This window comes from Bombyx mori, chromosome 5 (genome assembly GCF_030269925.1).
Source record: "Bombyx mori chromosome 5, ASM3026992v2".
Taxonomy (NCBI): Eukaryota; Metazoa; Arthropoda; class Insecta; order Lepidoptera; family Bombycidae; genus Bombyx; species Bombyx mori.
Window position 1 is genome coordinate 7,368,577 of NC_085111.1, and position 23,987 is coordinate 7,392,563.

Below are 23,987 nucleotides of genomic sequence, written 5' to 3' on the forward strand. Positions count from 1 at the left end.
TATATTTTAAGGAAATGAAAATTATAAAAACCTAAGAAACTAAATCTAATGTCGTAGACTTTTCCTTATATCTTACGGTACATAAATTTGTTCGGTGTCTCTTTGATTCTTGGGAGTTTTCTAATAAATTAACGCTCTTAATCATACTAATAGAAATGTACAAAATTAATCACTGAATTTTGTTTAAATGATAAGAAGATCTATGTATTTCCGCAAAATATTCAACGCCATTGGCGTTTCAAAGCGGAAGTCAAACAGAGAGATACTTCGGTAAATATGTCACTCGCTGTTTGAATATAAGCGATCTTTTTTTCCGCAACGCGACAGTTTACGTGGTCTATAACCCTTATCAAGCTTCAGCAATCTTCGGACTAACGCCCAGGGGTATACATTTCGACCTATAAAAAGCAAAACATTCGTACCGATCGTACTCAACTGTGACGTAAAAACCTATAGCCAATTTATCCAAACAAATTGGCTCAGCTTTAAGAATTGGATTTAAAACAGGAACCCGAAAGGTTTTTTATTTATATTAGTCGAGGGGAAGCGTTTTTGTCGAGGCTCTCGTAATGCCAGGCTTGCATCAGTTTTTCAGGATTATAGAAGAAAAACGACCGTATTATCGGATCTTCGAGGAGTAATCGCTTGCCCTCGACTGTTTTCTCATTATCATTCCTTCACGCTACAATCCCTATTACCAAAGTCAGGTCTTAACAAAGTACTGCGGCTCCGACACTTAATAGCACCTTAGAACGACTAAACGGCTGGCTTAGACTGTCCGATTCAGCAGCACTCCGACAATTTATCTGTCGCCTTAGAAAGGTCATTCTCATTTAAAGCACCTGAGTCTATGCTTTACAACAATTAATTTCACTAAATCTACTTGGGATTTAAACTAACAGATTATAAATTAGGACCTTGAATAAGTTCTCGCTGTTTCTTTTTCAAAATAAAAGCTTTATTTAAATTATAAGGACCAAAAACATTTTATTCAAAGTATTATTACCCATCGCTAGCAACTACTTTCTCCCATCTTTCTGGCAGTATATGAATTCTGCGTCGGAAAAACTATGTGTCTTTTGAGGCTATCAATTTTTTAGCTTCTTCATGTGAATGCAAGCGCTGGTTAGCTAGGCCATATGCCATCGAACGGAATAGGTGAAAACCAGAAAAGGCTAAACGTCAGATAAATACGGCTGGCAGGGTCGAACTTCCCATTGAAGCGTTTCCAGCTAGGTTTTCACTGATTGCAAATATGGGGCCGAGCGTTGTCGTGTAGCAAAATCACTTAGTCGTTTCTCTGCTCGTATAGCGGCCGTTTTTCTTTAAAGGCTCGACTTAAACGTATCAAGTCGATAGCGATCCCCCGTGACATTCTCATTCGGTTTGAGCAGCCCATAATAAATTACACCCTGTTGATCCCGCCAAATACAGAGAAAAAGCTTCGACCCATGGATATTTGGTTTGCACACGATGTTGGTGCATGGCCTGGCGTACCCTATGATTTTCTACGCTTTGGGTTATCATAGTTATCACTTTTCATCGCCAGTCACAATGCGGTGCAAAAAACTAGTGGTAGGTAGTGACCGCGGGAACCCCCTACTCTGACCGGGTTTTTACACCGGACGAAGATCGGATGTCGGGTGTAAGAGTGCAGGGGGGTCCTTTAGTGCGGTAAGGCCCTAAAGCTCCTTGGGCCCGCGGTCTGCTCCCAACATGAGCAGAACATCAAGTCCCACATACCCCACGCGCGCCCTAGGCGCGGGGACCTGGTAGCAGGTTCGGTCCCCGGCCCGAAAAAAAAGGAAAGTACTTCACGCATGAGAAAACGACGTTCGACGTCTCTCGGTTTCAATTCATGCGGTACCCAATGTCCTTGCTTCTGGATCATTCCTAAAACTTTTGACAGTTGACTCATCTACTTGTAATGTTTTTCCAAGTACCGATTGATTGATTGATTGATTGATTATGACATCAGTCTTGATCGAGTAATTCCTTCAATTTTTCCTCTTCGAATTTTTTCAGTGTACCAGAACGTTCTTTATCCTCAAGTTCAAAATCATTATTTTTGCAGCGTCGAAACCAGTCTCTGCATGTCGTATCCAACAAAACATTGTTATCATAAGTTTCAACAAAAAATCTATATGCTTCAACTGCAGATTTCTTTTGAATAAAGTAGTGCAATAAAATTCCCCGCAAATACACTGTATTTGGTACAAAAGTAGACATTTTCAGAACTTTAAAAATAATAATTTGTTTACACTAAAGTGAACTAACTACCAGACACTGAAATTTAGAAATAATAGAAAAGGGTATCAGTATAGTGTTTTCTTCGTTTTTCGCGAATCGTAGACAAAATGAAAATTATTTTTACGATTGAACCTTGTGCTCATCATTTTCGATGATGTCAGTCCGTGGTCGCGAAAAATGTAAAGCATTCGAAGCACAGGATAATATCACACAGGATAGGATAAATGTGAGGAGATTAAATAGAATCAATTCACATAATTCCGCTTTTAATTTTTTTTTATAATTTATATTTAAATAAGATAATAGAGTATCTTATTCGTTATATACCCATATACTCATAACCTATAGTAACGCGTGGCATAATATTTCCGTTGTTATGCGTCTTGGAATGGAACAACTGGTTAGTTTTGCCCCAGTGTGTTAGTAGTGCGACCCTTAGGACCACAATTTATTGTCTTTTCCACGACAATAAATAATCCGGAACGTTGTTTGTGACTCTATACACGAAGCGCAGATGTTACATGAACGACGAACGGAAAGATCCGATCATATGAAGAAACACAATATCTCGATGCAGATGTTTCTTTGCAATGTTTGATCACGATTTATTCTACATAACGAAGAATTCCTTGAACGTCTTACCATTGCGAAATTTTGCTGAAACTGATTTAAGCGGACTTATAAATCCGGACACCAATATATTGAGTGAATAATACTTCTTTCTGGCAGAAGTTGTTGTGAATCTGTACAGATGCGCGTACGTTTTTTATTGCTTTAATTTGGTGGATAAGCTCACAACCCACTTGGCCATATATAAAGATCGGAGTCTATAGATCACAACGTGATGTCACTTGCCCACATTAAGATATGATGTGGAAGTCCCAGTGGTATTATACAAGGACTATCCTGTCTTTAAATCGGAGCGCTTCTCGATAGAACTATTCAGGTTGGCGGTACACGCCCGTGTAGGCTCACAAAATACCCTGCCAAGTATAACTGTAATCTACTTGGTCTACCCATGAAGAAAACAAAAAAAAATTAGGAAAGTTAAGCTTGTAAATTAAAAAAATATTCCAAATTCGTTTTGCTTTCGTTTGCTAATTGCAACTGATATTTGTGTGTTGCTTCTTCTTCTTTTTTTACTATTACCTTCTGCTGGTCTGTAGGGCTCGAATCAAATCCTTCTATTTACATCGGTCTTAGGGTAGTCTGTTTTAGCTCCTCCCACGTCATGCCCAAGGCGCCTAGTTCCTACTCTATTGAGTGACGCCAAGCTGTTCTGGGACGGCCTCTCTACCTTTTGCCAGACACTTTCCAAGCCAATGCTCTCTTGGATAGGTGGGTATGGGGCTTTCTTAATGTGTGACCAATTTAATGCCACTTCCGCGTAAGGATCTCCTACTCCATTGGTGTTTGCTTGGTGAACTTCCACAGCTCTTTGTAAGGCCAAAAGATTTTCAAAATTTGAAGTAAGCATTTGTTCACAAATACTTTGTTTGTTTATTAAGTCCTTGCGAACAAACCAAGTGTTGCATGTCAAATTTTTTGCTCAACCAAACTAATGGTATAAATTGTAAAATGATAATATAATAGCGTAGAGTCTTAACTTTAATTACAAAGAACAGCTTGTGGATCAAGCTATAATAATTCTGTTCATGTATTATTTGAGCTAGTTTGTAATTATAATTTTTTTCGCTGAAATATCTCAAGCATCGAAACCTCCGTCACAAATACAAATGGGTCAGCAGTATTATCGGATGTATAATGGCTCATAAAAGGTAAAATTTACGAGAGGCCACCCCAGAGGTAGCGCGCGTTTCCGAATTATCTGATCACACGAACAATATAATGCTGTCGCTTCTAAAAATATGTAGGTCTACCTACAGCTTCCTGATAATTGTTTGCGCTGATAAGAATATTGTACTGAACGTAATATATTGTAGTTTGTTTTATGCGCTAAGTGATCCGAGTAGATCTTTTTTGATCTAGATGGACAAATGATTTGACGGAAGGCTAGATGTTATTGGATCACAATAGCTCATGGTAATAAGCATTAGCCGTTTCGTGGAAGAAATAAGCACGATTATGGTAAATGCCCGTATATGTTCGAATTCCCAATTCATCCTACCACCACTAGTTATATATAAACACTTCCATTGTTATATGATAATAACAGCAGCCGCTTAAAGCCGCCAACATCGAGACGGTACTTGAAATTTTAACTCTAAAACCTCAATGTTTAAGTACATAACAGACTGGAACAATCGTCGAGTTATCACTGAAACTTGACACTCGTAAGTCTAAACTTCCTAACGTATGGCATTCCCGAATTAGTTAGACGAGTTAAAGGCAGTCGGTAGACAGGTGGTGTCATTGTGACATTGTGACGCACTTGATAAATAACAAGACCGAGTTGCTTTAAGTTGCGACCTGTTTCCAAGGGTACTTAAAGAGGCCGCAGATTTTAAATCAAGTGTACTGTTACATCACTGTATTTATCTTAAAATATTCAGTATACTACTGTATTCATATTACTGTATTATTTAAGAAACTTTTAGAAAATCGAGTGGCTTAAATGCAAACGTCACTCATGTCGTTCCTTTTTCTATTTCTAATAATGGTATAACGTATTGTGGTAGTCCGGACGAGTAAGTTAGTATTAGTAGCACAATCTTGCCTATTTCTGCAGTCATGCGTTTCGTTTGGGTCAGAACCGTTACACCTATAGCTCTCGATATATGATATATATTATTTAATTTATATTACCTTTAAATAAAATAATAAACTACAATATGCTATGATACTTATATTTATAAATCTCGATCTTAGAACAGGGATGCTAAAGATGAAATTACTTTTTACTTTAGACGGTACTTTTAAAATTCACATTCCTATTTCTCTTCAAAGTTTTTGATAGAGGTAGGCATCTAGGCATGTAGGCATACAAGACGATATGTAAAATAAAAGAAAATTACCATAAGCAAGAGTTTATATGCCCGTCACCGCCTGACTCAGGATTTTTGGTAAACCAAATGATGCTCATTTCGCTACTTCGTCGTAAGGTACAGATTTTTTAAATGTGCTATCTTAATTCTTTTTCTAGGTAAGCCAATTTTGATGACTCTTTTTTTAATTCAAATTTCATGAAGATCTGTCGAGTAGTTTTTAAGTTAATATCCTTAATAATGCATATTTATTTGACTTAATATTTCACATTGAATTCATATTTTATTTTTTTGAAATCGATTTTCTATCGTGACGAAATTTATTGTAATTTTTTTTTTTTTTTAATTAGTTTTTTGTAACTAGCACACGTAACAGCAATTTTGAGACTGGCAATAGTGTGAGTAATGTAGTGTAAGACAACATGTACAGCCTTATTAATAAACCTGCTGTCACTAAGTATCTCTTTCGTTTGCGTCTGCAACTGACTGTGTAATGCCATGTGACAATTAATGCGTCATAATAAGTGTATTCCTAAAACTGATTATGATTTAGAATCCGCATTTTTCAAAGGGAGCTTTGATTTTGGCTTGTCCAAAATGTTGGGGTTGGCTTTAACACCTTAAATGCGAAACGAGGTCTATCTAATACGCATCGTCTGAATCTCCCTTGCGATGGTCTAAGAAAGACCTAATCTTTTCTGTCGGAAGGAGGTCGTGATTTCAATTTGATTTAGTATATGAAATATATACATATAAAATGGCCTTTTCAAATAGAATGTCTGCTGTGAAGGGTTTATTGGACTATGTCAGTTGTGGTGGAATTAATATGGTATTGTTGTAACTATTTCTGCCACCACACACCATGACCTGACAGGTCAAAGTTTCCATTGTATCGTATAACAACTGCCATATCTTTCAGTTATAAGAAAAAAACATTTTTATGACCTGACTTGTATTACATGATAGCATAATTTAACAGTCATCTTTGAGTTCAACATTTACTCCGATGTTTTAACTAGATTAAAGATTGGGGGACCAAATATTTGGTGTTCTCAAATATTTCCACATTGCCATTAATAAAAATATTTATAGCATATATTAATTGAGGAAAGTCGTTAATTATTTTAAAATACTTGAATTTAACGATGTAGACTATTAAATTTAATCGCTATAATATAATTGGTGGCTATTTTGGCTTTTAATGTCAGTTTTTCAAGTTACGGATATATACATAGTTCCGTTTGTTTAATTGGATCGATTTGATTACAAAGGGCATTTGTTACAATTATTCCCGAAGCTGAAACAAGCCTTATTTCAACTCATTTAATCTCATTTTCATTTCAACTTAAAATATTCATTGTCATCTTGTTAGGAACAACCAGTACATTTTTTAAACGGTCCCAGTTTATTCATATCTGCAACATATCTGCAGCAGGTTTTGCAGTAAAATTTTGCCACTAGTTAACTTAAATCTTTCGAAAACTCTTCCGTAATATTAATCAGCTATGACCGAGGTCAGGTACAAGGTGACTGTATTTTAATGAGCTGGCAGCATTTAATTGTCGCACAATATCGAAAATTTTATTCACACTACGACGGTATTTTGGTCTTGAATTATTTGTGGAAGTCCAGAGCAGGTTTAAAAGGTAGATAAATATGAAAATGTTCGGAATATAAATAAAAATAACAATTTTGTTTTCCTTTGATGTGTTCCCGTCGGACGGATTCCTTTTGTTTGTTTTAAGTTTGTTTTATACAAAAGTTTAGGTCTTTTATTTATCGATTGAGGTATTACAAAGTCTTCCGGGGCAGCTAGTATAATAATAAAAGTTGTAACTACCTATTGTATGAACAAGGACAATTAACAAGCTTTTTTTTTTTTATTGCTTAGATGGGTAGACGATCTCACAGGCCACCTGGTGTTCAGAAGCGGTTATTGGAGCCCATAGACATCTACAGCGTAAATACGCCACCTACCTTGAGATATAAGTTCTAAGATCTCAGTATGGTTACAGCGGATGTCCCACCCTTCAAACCGAAACACATTACTGCTTCACGGCAAAATAGGGATGGAGGTACCTACCCGTGCGGACTCATAAGAAATCCTACCACCAGTAAGTGTCTGGCCTGAGCCAAAATCATACTCTACCTGTTCCAGAACATTCCAGTAACTTCTAAAAAATTCTTCAAAATTTAGAGTGATACTAAAGGTTCTGATTTTCGTCTGCGTAAGATCGATCAACTTAGACTAATATCGCCCGATCTCTTCCGTGGGTTTCGTAAAAGTTGTCTTAGAAGATCTAATTCATCGATGAATGGTCAGCAGAGCTCTCTGAGTACTACGGCTTACTGTTGGTAAGTCATATTGTAATCTTGTGCGGATAAGTAACACTATCTTGCCAATTTCTAATGCAAAAGCCTGCATTATAATTTGAAAGACATGGACAAACATAGATAATACAATTCGACATCTAACAAAGTCGGTGGCGGCATTCACTTTGTGATATCTGTGGGCTTCAATAATCACTTAACACAAAGTGAGCCGTGAGTTCGTTCATCCATATACGTAGTAAAACATAAATGTAAGAAAACGAATACCATTCTAAACTTATACCGTACAAAAAGTAAGTATTTTCTGCTATAAAATCTAAATCGAAGGTCATCGAATCGGAGTATTCAGAGCACATACCCCCGAAACGGAAACTTCCACGACTTTCTATCGTACGCAATAATATGCAAATATGTCGTAGCGCTGAAGCAAAATCGCGAAGATCCGAGTAAAATTCTCAGTTCCGTAAATCTTGCTTTACTAAATTGTTCACTGACGTCTTTCAGTAGAGCTATCACGAAAAAATACAGTAGCTTCAAATTATTATTTCTCATTCCACTTAACTCAAAACGCGCAACTTCACGGCCTCGTTTACATCTCATTTTAATATTATTCAGGGAGACATAAAATTTTGGGGTTTTTTTTTATGTCGGTAGACTGGATAGTTAGTAAAAGCAACTAATCTAAAATTACCTTGGAATAAGTTATATATTTTTTTTCGTACAGTAACATCAGCAGACTGTTTATCAAAGAAACCCAATTATGGTTTGATTGCGTTCTATTGAAAGTAAATTGACTACGCTACGAAGTGTTTTTACGTTGGCAGTACAAAAAAGTTAAAAGCTACGTATTAGTTAAGTCTGTCATTGAACAGACTTTCATTTGCCATTGTCCAAGCGGCGCATATATTTTTTTTATTGCTTAGATGAGTGGACGAGGTCACAGCCTAACTGGTGTTAAGTGGTTACTGGAGCCCATAGACATCTACAACGTAAATGCGCCACCCATCTTGAGATATAAGTTCTAAGGTCTCAATTATATAACTGAAACTGTTCGCCATCTCCGGAAGTATCCGAGTCGTGCATACATTTTATTAGTCCTCGTATATACCTTTTATATATATTTGCTTTTACTTAATCGTTTCGATCAAACGTTAAATTTTTAGAAGAAGATCGTAGTATATATGTTATTATCGTCATGATCATGTCAGCCTATAGCTGTCCACTGCTGAACATAGACCTCTCCAATCGATCTTCAATCCGGCCGGCCCATTGCCACCTGAATCCAACGTGACCCAGCCATTTTCACCAGATTGTCGGTCCATCTGGTAGGTGGCCATCCCACACTACGCTTGCCAGTACGTGATCTCCTCTCAAGAATCTTTCTACCCAATGGGCCGTCCTATCTTCACACTATGTGGCCTGCCCACTGCCACTTTAGCGTGCTAATCCTACAGACTTATCCTTTTGAAGTCATCGTGACCTAAAGGATAAGACGTCCGGTGAATTCGTATCTAGCAATGCAACGGTGTTCGAATCTCGCAGGCGGGTACCTATTTTTCTAATGAAATAAGTACCTGACAAATATTCATGATTGACTTCCACGGTGAAGTAATAACATCGTGTAATAAAAATCAAACCCGTAAAGTTATAATTTGCGTAATTACTCTTGTGAATCCGCAGGGGTAGGTACCATCGACCCGACTATTTCTGCCGTGATGCGTTTCGGTTTGAAGGGTGGGGCAGCCATCGTAACTATACTGATACCTTAGAACTTATATATCAAGGTGGGTGGCGCATTTAGGCTATAGAAGTCTATGGGCTCTAGTAACCACTTAAAACCAGGTGGGCTGTGAGCTCGCCCATCCATCTAAGCAATAAATAAAAAAGACCACAGTAGTATGTAATAAAAATTTATTTATGTGCCGTGGATAAACGCAGCTCATTCACGCATCACTTCTCAGTGGGACATTTTGGTCGAATTGAAGTTTAGAAAAGTCTGTCTGAAGGTAGGTTGGAGCATTCACATTGTAATGATTATGGGATCCAGTTATCACTCCGAGCCGACTAAAAAAGTATATAGCCACTTCTGCTCACTTGTCTCAGTAAAAACGCCATAGACATTTTGATGACGTCACTAACACGTTTGTTATCGTGGGGGGCATTATGCTCATCCGCTTAAAAAGACACGCAAAAGATCTAGTGTCTTTGCATGCCGCTACTTTTCTAATCTTTGGTTCTGAGCTGACAATTTTATTCCGACCCCAAAAAAGTCTCCAAAAATACTGTCATACAAACTTTTATTTTTCCAACTGAAAGAGGGTACCTGATTGAGCTTTTGGGCAAAATGGAAATAGCATATAAGAGCAATAGGATAAAGGTTGTAATTTATCTAAAGTAAATAATTGACTTAACAATACAAAAATATGTCTATCAAGAACCCTACTAAATGACGCCGACTATTAATGCCACTGGGCTACATTTGCAGTTTAACATTTCACTGTGTCAAAATCCCACAACATATATATTTCACACGAAATCTCTGAACTCCTAAATACATAGTTAATAACTCTGGATTGAGAGTATTGATAAAGTTTGTTGTACACTATGTGCGAAATTAACAAACTTAAACCGCGTCGGTTGTATTCCGAACTACAGTGTCTCTGGATCACATGAAAATTTCACTACGTTTAATGAGTCCTAAGCTTTGTGTGATCCATACCATAATTAATTATTTGAAGTATCGGGTGTATATTTTACTTAAAAAAATACTCGTAATGGTGCGCGCGCAACTTGGTGCATGTGGAAGAAGTGAAACTTCTTTTGCGGCGTGTAGTAATGTGGTTTTTTAAATCAAACTTCTCTTGTAAATGGGGAAATGCTGTGTATAAAATAAACAACCAAAAGGTCGTGAAGACATCATTTATAAGTATATAAATGAAAATTTAAAAAATTAATGAAAAAAAATTAAAATCTTTCATTACAAAAAAAATATATAAGATAGTTAATATGTTACTGTCATCTACAGGAGTAATGAGAAACGAATAACAAGCCATCTAGTGACCGACGCCCGTATACAGGATATTTATAAGAGAAACCACGTAGCTCGCTTTCTCCCTCTCTACATGGTCCAGTGGTTCGTAAGACGCTCTGTCTATTTTCTCACTCTCGGTCGTCCTGAATTGTATATTTTCTCTCTAACCGTAACGAATCTGTCGCGAGTTAAATTTTACTCTCAACGCGCCTAAAGTAGTTTCACTTCAAAAACTTGCATGACGGGCGAACTAGCTCACGGCCCACATCTGGTATTAAGTGGTTACCGTAGCCGTTAAGGTCACTACGTAAATGCCGCAAATCACCTTAACACTTGAGGTCTATACCTCAATTGTTAAGTAATTACGCATATTTACAATTTTTGCGGATTTGATTTTTAATTATAATATTATGTTATTCCTGTATCGCGAAAATTATACGTGAACGTAACGTGTGTTATGTACGTATTTATTAGAAAAATTGGTACATACCTGCCTGCGGGATTTTAACTTGTAGACACGCCTTATCGTTTAGGCCACAATTAGTCTTCAAATAAGTAATTGCACGTTACTTTAATTCATTATTTATTTATTGAAGGATTGATGAAAGAAGAACGAAGGTAGAACTAACGACAGTGAAGAATTAAGTGCGTTTTGATTTTTAATTGAAGTCAGCTTCAAAGTAATAAAAAGCGATGTTAGTTTGAATTAATTATAGCGCTGGATGACTGATTTTTCAGCTAATCTTTTAGTAGACGGCTGTAAGAATTGCATTTGTAGAAGTATTTATTTTTATTCGAAATAAATTCATCTAACCCAATCCATTGTTATAGGACTATATGTATAGGTTATATAACATATATTATTATTATAGATTAAGATTGAATATGGACAGAAATATTTAGGTTACGAAATATTACCGCCTCTCTAATGATATCCCCAACTTATGTACTTTTATCCCACCCTAGAACAACCTAGTAATGTTATGTGAAACTTCTTACTTATTGAAAGCCTCTCGTTTCTTTTATGGGTAGGTGCATTAGAAAGAGGATAAGTTAAGATTCTTATGGCGCAGTGTCGAGGCGCTTGCTACCGTTAAGAACTTAGACAAACCTCGCTTGAAGAACGAGGTATATTCGCGCCGCGGAAACACCGACAATGTCTGGCCGACTGTTTTTCAGTCTAATATTAATACTCCCTAATGTTAGTTGATCAGAGCGCTTTTTTTTAAAGGAAAGAATTGGCGTTCAGATTTCACTTAATGAAATATCTAATTTTAATGTGTAAAAGTAATGAGGCGAACCACAAATCTATTTGACTCTTCATATAAATAACTCAAAAATAAATTCAGTAATTAATGCGAAAATATTGTTGTAAACTTAAAAAACAAAATTTAGACTGTATTTGACTTTTTTACTGTGGTATATCGGTGACAAGGCTTGACTCTTTCGATTCGTGATGTTTTTTTAGTTTCCAAATTTCAATAGGCAGAATGAAGAAGAAGAATTCAAAATGTAATTTTATACAACAAAACCCTTATAGTGTAATAGATACAAAGTATGTACCTATTGTTGTTTTGTAAAGTCATCTCAACGCAAGTTTTGAAGTACTAATACCTTCGATCAATAATATCGAAGACTAATACGCTAAAATCTGATAACAATAATGTGAGTACTACATAGCTTTACGAGATGCATTTACGAAAATGCTATTTACATACGAAACACAAAACTTGATCCATATCATTAGGGTTGTGACGAACATGTACGATTTAAATTTATAATAAATAAATATTACATTATTTATGTTGGTTTTGTATTCCTACCTACGAGCTGCGAGCGGACGGGTAGGTGAGCTCACTGGCTCAAGCTGAGAGAATTCGCTAACACTAACCCTATCAAGAGCAGTTCTTCGCAAAATCTACCAGCGGATCAGAACCGCTACTCACTGAGAAGATCCGGCGAGAAACTCAGTGGACTTTGTTTACAGGCTAGTTCGCTCATCGAACTCTTCCTAGTAAACGACAAGTTTGATAAGTGATCGGTGCTTAAAGGGCCTGAAAGCATCGAGATTGGGTTCCGTGGTATCCGACAAGACAGGTATCGGGCGACGGCGACTTTTGTGTTGCTCCGTCACCTGGTAATGGTTGATTTTTTTAAAAGCAAAAAAGAAACAAAAAGTGTATTAAGAAAAAAGAAAACAAACAATAAAAAACAGTAACCGATGTTTACAATTCATGAATAACTCAAAAGGAACCATCATTTAGTGCCTTAAGAAAGAGTTGCGCAAGCAACGACGCGCTTAGTCGCTAAAGAGTTCCTTCAGCGAAGTGCTTGCTCAAACGAAGTTAGTAGTTGCACGGGCCAAATAAATTTAACTTCGCATTTATCCCAAAATACATTGAAAATGCTTCATTCATAATTGAAAATGAGTATACACAGTAGATGTTGACAAATTGTAGGAAATTCTCGGAAATCTTAATCTACAATTTTCGAGTGTTTCAATGGGACTCTTACTTGTGGTAGGGCGTATTGAATGAATGAATGAATGATTTATTTTATTTCAGACAACAACAATAAGTCCATTTAACGGTCGTCTGGTATAGTGGTAAGTGACATGGTCACTACACAAGGGGATCGCGGGTTCGAATCCCGCCAAGGGAAGATATTTGTATGATAAATATAAATGTCTTTTCCAGGGTTATGGATGTATATTAAATATTAAATATATGTATGCGTATAATAAAAATCTTACATTTATATCCGTTATCTGGTACCTGTAACACAAGTTCTTTACGAACTTATCACGGGACCAGTTAACGTGGCGTGATTGTTAGTAAATATTTATTTATTATTTATTTATATGTGTACATAGTATCATTGAAACATACTTAAAATGTACAAAACCAATCAAATAAAAAAGATACATTTATTAAAAATAATTATTAGTTGAATACATTTCAAATATTCCATTCGACTGATACTTTCTTCGAACAAACCATTTATTATTATGTATTGTGGGCACGCACAGGTACTTCTAGTCTTGTCCACTTCTGTGGAGAAGCGGTTATGCCTTCAAGTTTCAAGGATGGAACAGCCATTATTACAATATGCAATTCGAATACATGTCACAAAATTGACAGAATGTCTTTAAACTGAAATAAACTATTAATATCTATAATATCCTATAACTGACTTGCTGTTGCTTGACATTGTATTAACGTTTCTTCTTTTCTTCTTTTTGATATGACATGAAATTTTTAGACATTTTTATTAATATTTCAACAAAAAGTACTGTTTTTTTTTTTAAATTATTATTATTGTATTCCATTTTCGAGCCGATGAATTGCCAATGCTATGTACGCCATTGTTGTCACATGCATCAGGCCATAAATTAAATTGTTTAAATTTATTTTCAGTGTTAGATGTTTGTGATGTGGCAGTGCTTATTTAAATAAATAAATAAATAAAAATAAATATCTGACATTCGAACGTGGCATTATTTTTTCATATCTAAACTAAATACTTTAAACGAAAATTAGAAACGTTTCAATCACAGCCAGAGATACTCATAATGTCATGTAGCATACCTACAATAGAATGGCCAAAGTACCTTACTTCTAAATTAATTTCGACCATTGAGCAACGAATTGCCACTTAATTTAACATAACTAGATATTTGATGCATTTTAGTATGAATGGTAGTACTGGAATTTAGTAGTACTGGTGGTAGGACCTCTTGTGAGTCCGCACGGGTAAGTACCACCGCCCTGCCTATTTCTGCCGTGAAACAGTAATGCGTTTCGGTTTGAAGGGTGGGGCAGCCGTTGTAACTATACTGAGACCTTAGAACTTATATCTCAAGGTGTGTGGCGCATTTACGTTGTAGATGTCTATGGGTTCCAGTGACCACTTAACACCAGGTGGGCTGTGAGCTCGTCCACACATCTAGGCAATAAAAAAAAATAAAAAAAAATGAGACACCTTAAAATAGTATTTAGAAAAGCAAACTGGCTGCGTCGTCGAGCCCACAAGAGCATCGTGTTTTTTATTCATTAGTAACTTCCCGACCATAGCTTTGCAAGCATGACCTACAGTTCATACCGCGTTGAGACCAGCGCTGCTCAACAGGGAGATGAAAGGTACATAATATTCTTTCCCAGAACTCAGATTATTCGCATACCGAATTTTGTCAAAATCGGCTCAGTGGTTTGGGTGTGAACAACGTAACAGACAGACAGAATTACTTTCGCATTAATAAATATACAGTTTGCTATGTAATTTCTAATCTAATCTAATCTCTTTAGTAAAAAAGTGAATTCCAAAGAAAAATGACGATAAGTTATATTTTAGAACAATATAAGTATTTTTTTTTTTTTTTTCATGAAGTAATCTCTATATTAATATCTGTCTGGCAGTAAGCAAAGCTTGAAGAAAATACGTTGAATAGCGCCAGAGATGTTGGCTACTTGTATTTTCAGTTTATTTTTCTTCTTCTTTATACAAACACACAGAATTTTATCATTTAATGTAAATTATTGATATCGATGATGGTGAAGTTACGTATAAACGCTACCGAATCAATTATATGAAACAGAAGAAAAGACGAGCAAAGATGATATACGAAGGCACGTAAATGACTCTCCAGTCGAACATCGAAAGAGTCGTTAACAAGATAAGTTTTTTACTGGTTGGTAGAACCTCTTGTGAGTCCGCACGGGTAGGTACCACGACCCCGCCTATTTCTGCCGTGAAGCAGTAATGCGTTGCGGTTTGAAGGGTGGGGCAGCCGTTGTAACTTGTATACTTGAGACCTTAGAACTTATATCTCAAGGTGGGTGGCGGATTTACCGTAGATGTCTATGGGCTCTAGTAACCACTTAACCAGGTGGGTTGTGAGCTCGTCCACCCATTTAAGCAATAAAAATAATAATAATAAGTATTATTAAAATAAACACTGAAATAGAAAAGCAATTCAACATTTTAGAAACTAAATTATTATTACAAAGAAGCGATGTGCTTCCAAAGAAATCTATTCAGAAGGAAATACTTTCAATTCATGGGCAGGTGTTGTACATTTATCCCACTGGGATTACGAACGAGCAGCTTTAGTATATCCGATGAGCACCGACGCTGCATGTAAATCAAAACAGCTGCCCATTCCCATTGCAGCATCTACTTTATTTTTCAACAATGCCTGTATGTCTTGACCAGTATTAAATTTGTTTAAGCAACATCCTCTAGAATGCACAAAAAACACAATTTTTTTAACATACCCTCTCATCTGTGAAAAGTAGTCGAAACGTGTCTCACGTTCTAACACAAGTATCACGAGATAGAAGATCATAACTCTACAAATCACATTAAGTCGAACATTTGTGGAAATCATTCATCAACACATAACGTTATGCATGCTATTACACGTGAACAACGAGTAAAATGTGTCTTCAACAATACGCATTAAGACATCGGTAGTGTACTGGGCAATATACATGGTGTATCGTCATCCATTTGAAGTCGTCGTGGCCTAAAAGATAAGACGTCCGGTACATTCGTATCTAGCGATGCACCAGTGTTCGAATCCCGCAGGCGGGTACCAATTTTTCTAATTAAATACGTACTAAACAAATGTTCACGATCGACTTCCACGGCGAAGGAATAACATCGTGTAATAAAAAAATCAAACCAAATTATAATTTGCGTAGTTACACCTCTTGTGAGTCCGCACGGGTAGGTACCCCGTCTATTTCTGCCGTGAAGCAGTAATGCGTTTCGGCTGGAAGGGTGAAACAGGCGTTGTACTGTAAGACTGAGACTGATAACTCATGTCTCAATACGGATAGCGGCATTTACGTTGTAGTTGTCTATGGGCTCTGGTAACCACTAAACACCAGGTAAGCCGTGAGCTCGTACATCTAAGCAAAAAAATACAGTTTATTTATGTATTTATACTTTATTTCAGTTTTCTTTTTTTTTTTAACCATAACATTTTGTTAGTATGAATTACTTATAATCTATGTTAGTAACTTAAAAAATCTAACACATAACTATCATTATATACATTTTATATCATTACTTTTTTTTTCTCCTTCCAAGTGCCTGCTGCAAAGGCTATTTATTAGTCAGCAGTCCCTCGATCTTGCTCGATATGATTTTCAAAAGACTGTTGCCACTGTCACATATTTTTATACAGTTTGCTATAACTAACACGTGTATGCAATCGACTTCCAGGATCAAAGAATAATTTTACGTACTTACTGGTGTTGTGAGTGGGTTTGTTTTTCTTAGTATTCCTATATCAATGTATTCCAGTTTTAATGTTCCGATAATGCAATACAATTACGACTTCCATTTCCACTTCAGATATGTAGTGGCATTCACATTTTGGCATCCATGGATTCTCCAAATCATTTTTAATATAAAGTGGGTAACGCTTCTCATGTCCTGTTGTCGTAAATCAGCTAAAATTGAATATTGCTCATAAATTGTGAAAAACATTTTTAATAACAACACAAATGGCAACCACGTCCAGACGATGAAAGGGAATATTATCAATTCAGTAGGTACTTTTCAGGCTAACGAACTGCGTCGTCGAGCGTTCATTATAAATTGAAATTACTGACGATTTGTCGGGTACAGTAAAGAAGCTCTACAAATAATTTTGTAATATGATGAATGACAAAATCAATCAAGCGGCTACATACGTCTAATTGGTGCTAATCGATCGACAGGAGACTAATTGAAGTCAAACAGTATACATATGTAGAAGAACAAAAAGGCACATGGAATTCTACAAAAATATACGAAGGCTTGAGGAGAGTATTAAGCGGTAGGCAACGGCTTGGCTCTGCCCCTGGCATTGCTGACGTCCATGAGCGACGGTAACCACTTACCATCAGGTGGGCCGTGTGCTTGTCTGTCTGCTCGGGCAATAAAAAAAACTCGATGTAATTTGATTTTTATTTTATAATTAATACTGTTAATATAGGGAGTATTAACTGAAAACAGATTTGTTTCATGAGCATATATATAATATATCTAGTAGTCTTTGCCACAAACAATATATCTAAAAAATATCAACTTTAGTAGATATTACTATAACTCAAAATAATTAAAAATGTATTATAAAAAATGAAGACAAAGAACAGCTTTAGGCACGTGTAAAGCTGACATCGACGAATCTCGCGGCGTATATCCTTACTAATCAAATATCCTTACTTACTGACCATTATTGAATGATCAAAGACTTATATTATGTAAGAGAATATTATCAAATCTTTACACGTGTATAATATTCAAGTATCTGGTTGCGATGTTAACTGTTTACGTTGTCAAAATAACAACTTTTTAATAAATCCATATTTACTTTTACATATTTATAAATAATCACTTGTAACTAAAATAATTTTTCTATTTTTCTGCTTGTTTATTCGGCTAATCTCCGAAACGATATAATGAATAATTATTAGAAAAAAATAGGAAAACTACAAAAACTCCTCTCTAAACGCAAAGTTCGAAAGTGTTGATGAGATGGGTGGACGGGCTCTCGGCCCACCTGGTGTAAAGTTGTTACCGGAGCCAATAGACATCAACATGTTTCTCACAACTTACACTTTAATTAAAACTCATATACCAAAAATCGTATTAGAGAAAGAAAAAACTGTCCCAGATAGGTATCGTCATTTTTCCTATAACCCTACTCATACATACCGATCTGTGGAGTACAGCCATCGATTAGACTAGATTTAGTTCGTTCAATAATTTAGCTTTATTATCTTTACGGCTAATAATAAATACGACTTTGTCTTTAATAACTTATCTATCACAATTTATCTACAATTCACATTAATAATATACGTATTCGTAAAAGTATCCGCATAATCGCTTTCAGACTGAATTCACGCAATCAACAAAAGCACTCTTAAATGTAGATACTAAAGATAAAGAGCAAAGCGCTACTATACTAAATATTAAAAGATAAGTCCAGTAATTGATAACAACTGTAGTCGGATATTTACAATGTGCTAGAAATTATCTCAATCATATCTTATATTTAGGCTAATACCAAAGCCTTACAAGTCGTCAATGGTGAAACACTTTTTTGTACTCAATGAGTCATTGAACGTTCATGGCCTATTTTTGCTAGGCGGAAACAGCCGGACGCCACCCCCAAACGGGGGACTGTGGGGTGGTTGTTTGGAAATTGAACGCATGAAGCGTTCGATACCCTAACAACTGTACCCAAATAAGACTTTTTCTTAGGGTTAGGACTCTATAGCATACGCATTGGACCGCAGCAGAGCAAGAATAACATTACGACGAAAAATTCCGTAATCAGCTGACTATAAATTCCACCGTGACTTGTCTTTAAAGAGGAATGCTTGAGAATTGTATCAGTTACTTTGGCTTCCATTTGGCTCCAATGGATAGTTTGTGACCATTTGTCTCATAGCACCTCTACATTAAAGCATGTCCTACGACGAGGAAAAAGGATGCGAATTACAAATGTTTAACGGTTCCCATCTGCACTTTTTGTTCTTTTTGTTTTAACATTGTCAAAACAGGAATTAAGATGATTTTTTTAAAAGGATTTTATGACCTGGTAACTAAGACTTTTAGGTCATGTCTTATTTTAATTGATATTCTTATTTTTATGAAAAATGATAATATGGAGTGAAATGAAATGAAGTTGATTAAGGAATAAAGGTGAAAGAACTTTGGATTCCTGTTCTATGTAAAAATATTGTCTCAAATGCATTTTCAGTATCCAAGGCACAACATTTTTGCTTGGAGCATTTGCATGTTCATGGCTTTAGTTTCTAAAATATTTATAAATACATACCTTCAGAATTGAAGTTAACTTTGTTCAAATAATACGTCTTATAACCGAACAACATAGAAAGTCTGATTCAGTTTGCCGGTCTTGCTATAAGACTTTTCAAACTAAACGATTTACATACAAAATAGGGTACAGACAAGTACACAAAGGTGCTCGTTCACAAGGAACATGTTCTCTGGATCTTGTTGAGTCCTCACTTAAACCTCTCCCGGGAAATGCGTACACTCGTGCTCGTAAATACGAAACGGAAAACATAATTTATAGAAACAACAACTACATTAGGTAAATATAATTTGAAGGGAGTTCTAAATTGCACAACTATAACTCAATGACTTGTTTTATTTATTGTTTAGATGGGTGGACGAGCACACAAGTGGTTACTGGAGCCCATAGACACCTACAACGTAAATGCGCCACCCACCTTGAGATATAAGTTCTAAGGTCTCAAGTATAATTACAACGGCTGCCCCACCCTTCAAACCGAAACGCATTACTGCTTCACGGCAGAAATAGGCAGGGTGGTGGTACCTACCCGCGCGGACTCTCAAGAGGTCCTACCACCGGTAAGAATTGCATATTTGTAATTGTAAATTGTAATTCTGTCATTCTTGTGCTTGCTAAGTCAAGGTTTTCGAACAGTATGCGATGCATAGCTATTGCTTTCAGCGGTCAACCAGTCTGCCGCCCGCGTCGTCGTAAGTCGTCACCTTCGCTCTAAAACAACGGTAAAACTAGAGCCAAATCGAGCCGCTGTCCACTTATCAAATCAAAAACTCCTATCAACCCTACCTTGAACACAAAAACTGTAGCTCTGTATCGAGGAAGTTTCTTAAACACTTAATAAATAATAAATTACCCATACACATTAATAAAAACCCTAAAATCAATAATTCATGTATCAGTAATATATATTTGCTTATGAGAAGGCACACTCGTGATATTTATACTTGATATTAGCGCATTCATAGCACAATCTAGTCAATTCACCTAACAGATAATCCGCACCGTCATGAGCGATGACGGTGCGGAATTCAAAATCGAGCCGTGATAGTCTTGTTCCTGCCATTAAACTGTTTCCACGCCACGGATTTCCAGTTAAACTGTAAGAAGGATTTTTTAAACAAACAGTGTCAAATAACACTGATTCATATTCGTCATATCATAACTCATAGCGCTATCTTAATTTGCATTACATTGTGCTGATTAACATCTCTAGCGTCTCTGTGTCCTTACTCCGGCCATTTTTTTATTTTAATTTTTTTATTGGTTAGATAGATTATTAACCACACTGCCTATTTCTGCCGCGAAATAGTAATGCGTTCCTATTTGAAGGACGGGGAAATCGTTGTCCTACAGAACTGAAACTTGAGCTTACATCACAAGGTGGGTGACGGCATTTGCGTTTTTGATACACTCCGGTAAACACTTAACACCAGATGAGCCATGAGCTCGTTCATCCATCCAACCAACTAAAATAAGCTCATAGCCCATCTATAGTGTATTATAAAGTGGTTACCCACCTTAAGAGATGAGACTTAGTCGCAATTGTACTGTATAACCGGTGGCACTGAAAACCAGACCGCATTAATGCTTTGTAGCCGAGAGACTTTTTTTTTTTACAGGAGAAAGTCATCGCGGATCCCCACCCGCGCGGCAGTTGGGTATATGGGAGTTGAACCTCACTAAAAACTCCTGCCGCTCACAGCTGGCGCCCTACCTCGGACCGGGCCGGAGTCCCGTCGGGGCTATTGAGACGGCGGGACAGGGTTGACGCAGAGCACATTACATCCATCCCGCCAACCCGAGACATAGGTTGTTTTGCCTATCCGTGCGGGCTCACTGGACGCGCTTCCATCACTAAATCCTGGCTGACGATCGCAGAAGACTGATGAGTGCTTCCCAGTCGCCAGTAAATCCCTTATTCGCCTTTTATGAGACCTACGATAAGAGGCGATGATATTCAAAACTGTCATCACACAGCCTGCACAGCGAAGTCTAGCATGAAATGTGGCAATGTTTTTGGCGAACCACAACCGCAAGCCGGATCTACTACCGGATCTACTACCAGTGCTTAAACTAAAAACGGAAACGCGGTATTATTATATAGAAAGAAAACGTACTATGGTATGCAGCAGTAGCCTCAGTAAGTGTCCTTTCTCCTTCCTTCAATTAAAAGAAACGTAGCCAGCCGTAGTACGTGACCTCTAACCTAAAGTCCTATCGTTGGTTGAGTAGTTAATAACCGAGATTATTGTACCAGATCAGTTCAGATACCCAAATTCAATTTTCAGTTGAAGAACAGTATTTTTCTCGCCTTTACAACAACAAAATGACAATAACAAAACATAAACCACAAGGCAATTTATAAAATAAATTAAAATCTCGAGTTAGTATATTGATTATGGTCGAATTTATTTCAGTAGGCCCAACACTAAATGTTAATTTGTGGTTCGGTGATTGACGGACGTTTGCGACATCTGCCGAACGTATTATGCTTATCTGATAAAATGTATTTAATTAATTAAGGGTACTCACGTTTTTAATGTAAATTACACCGTCATTGAATTACCAGATGTTGCATGATGTCATTCTTTCGAAACAGTACAATATGTGATAGTAAAGCACAAAGGTACACGAATTTTAAGCTGTTTATAATTCACGTGTTATTAATAATGAAATGAATAAGAATTTCTTTATTATTCTTTGACATGATGCAGAGTGAAAGATACTCGTAACTTGGAGTCGAAAGGAAATAAAGCAGCTCAATCTATCTCAATACTCATTTCGAGAGCATTTTCGAGTTTTTTTTTTTTTTTTATTGCTTATATGTGTTGGACGAGCTCACAGCCCACCTGGTGTTAAGTGGTTACTGGACCCATAGACATCTACAACGTAAATGCGCCACACATCTTGAGATATAAGTTCTAAGGTCTCAGTATAGTTACAACGGCTGCCCCACCCTTCAAACCGAAACGCATTACTGTTTCACGGCAGAAATAGGCGGGGCGGTGGTACCTACCCGTGCGGACTCACAAGAGGTCCTACCACCAGTAATTACGCAAATTATAATTTTGCGGGTTTGATTTTTATTACACGATGTTATTCCTTCACCGTGGAAGTCAATCGTGAATATTTGTTGAGTACGTATTTCATTAGAAAAATTGGTACCCGCCTGCGAGATTCGAACACCGTTGCATCGCTAGATACGAATGCACCGGACGTCTTATCCTTTAGGCCACGATGACTTCTACTTCTTCACGAGTAATCTATAATAGAAATATAATAGTTAATACTCGTTTTAGTTACTGACATTTTATAACTACATCAGAGACTAAGCTCTTGTGGACTCGGCGACGTAGGCGGTTTTCTTTTCTAAATATTCTTTAAAGGTGTCTCATTCATACTAAAATGCATCAAATATCTAGTTATGTTAAATTATCGTCAATTTCATTGCTTAATGGTCGAAATTAATTTAGAAGTAAGGTACTTTGGCCATTATATTGTAGGTATACTACATGGCATTATGAGTATCTCTCGTTGTGATTGAAACGTTTCTAATTTTCGTTTAAAGTATTTAGTTTAGATACGAAAAAATATAGATACAAATAAAAAATTACGTACACACTAAAATAAATTAAATTACGCTTATAAACCTCTCTAAGGTATTAATGATTAAAGTTAAATATACGCTGACTAAATTTTACAGAGTAATTGTTACTTTACATAATTCACACAATTCAGGGTTAACATAAGAGGTATAACCAGTTATACTTGTACTTAAGTTACTTAACTTGAAACCGTAAGACACTGTTCTTAATTCCATTGATAAATGTTTACTTCCTGTACAATTTTATATTGGTGGTTATGGCAGATTGATATGAGAGTTAGTATTTCGTTTTACCCATTTCTACCACGAAACAGTCATGCGTTCAATTTTAAAAGATATCACATTACATTAATTAAAAACGGCCAACGGCCTACGCGAATTTGCGTCTATTAGCTCTAACCTCTTAACACTATCTTAGATGAGCTCACGCTCGTCTATGGTTGAACACCTTATTATTTTCTTTCTTGCTTTTTCTAAGACAATACGGTATTTTGAGTGAGGTAAGATGTGAAGGAAAATATTGACCTTCTCGCTGTTAAAATGCGATATTTTTCCGGCCAGGTGGCCAAAAGAACGATTGCCTAACTCAAAAACATTTATTTAAAAATCGTTATGAATTTTCTCGATGTCCGGCATCCTTAATAACGTAACAAGTCTCACTATTAATTTGCTTCCGATAATCGATACGATAATGAAGTGAGCTAATCATTTCGCTACGCCGAAAATTTTCTTCGCAACCGTAACTAAAATCAACAAGCAGCCCATAAATCAAATCCATGCTTTAATATAAACCATAACTTTATAGGTTATTTTTAGTTTGTCGATTTCATCAGAAAATTAATTTAAGAAATCTAAAAAAAGCAGCTAAAAAAAATTTACAAACTTAAAAATAGTATATCATGTCCAAAGGAACTGATTCACACTTGGATTATTTATAAAAAAAACTAGAAACTGAATCGGTTAACGATCTGTAGCTTACACGGAACG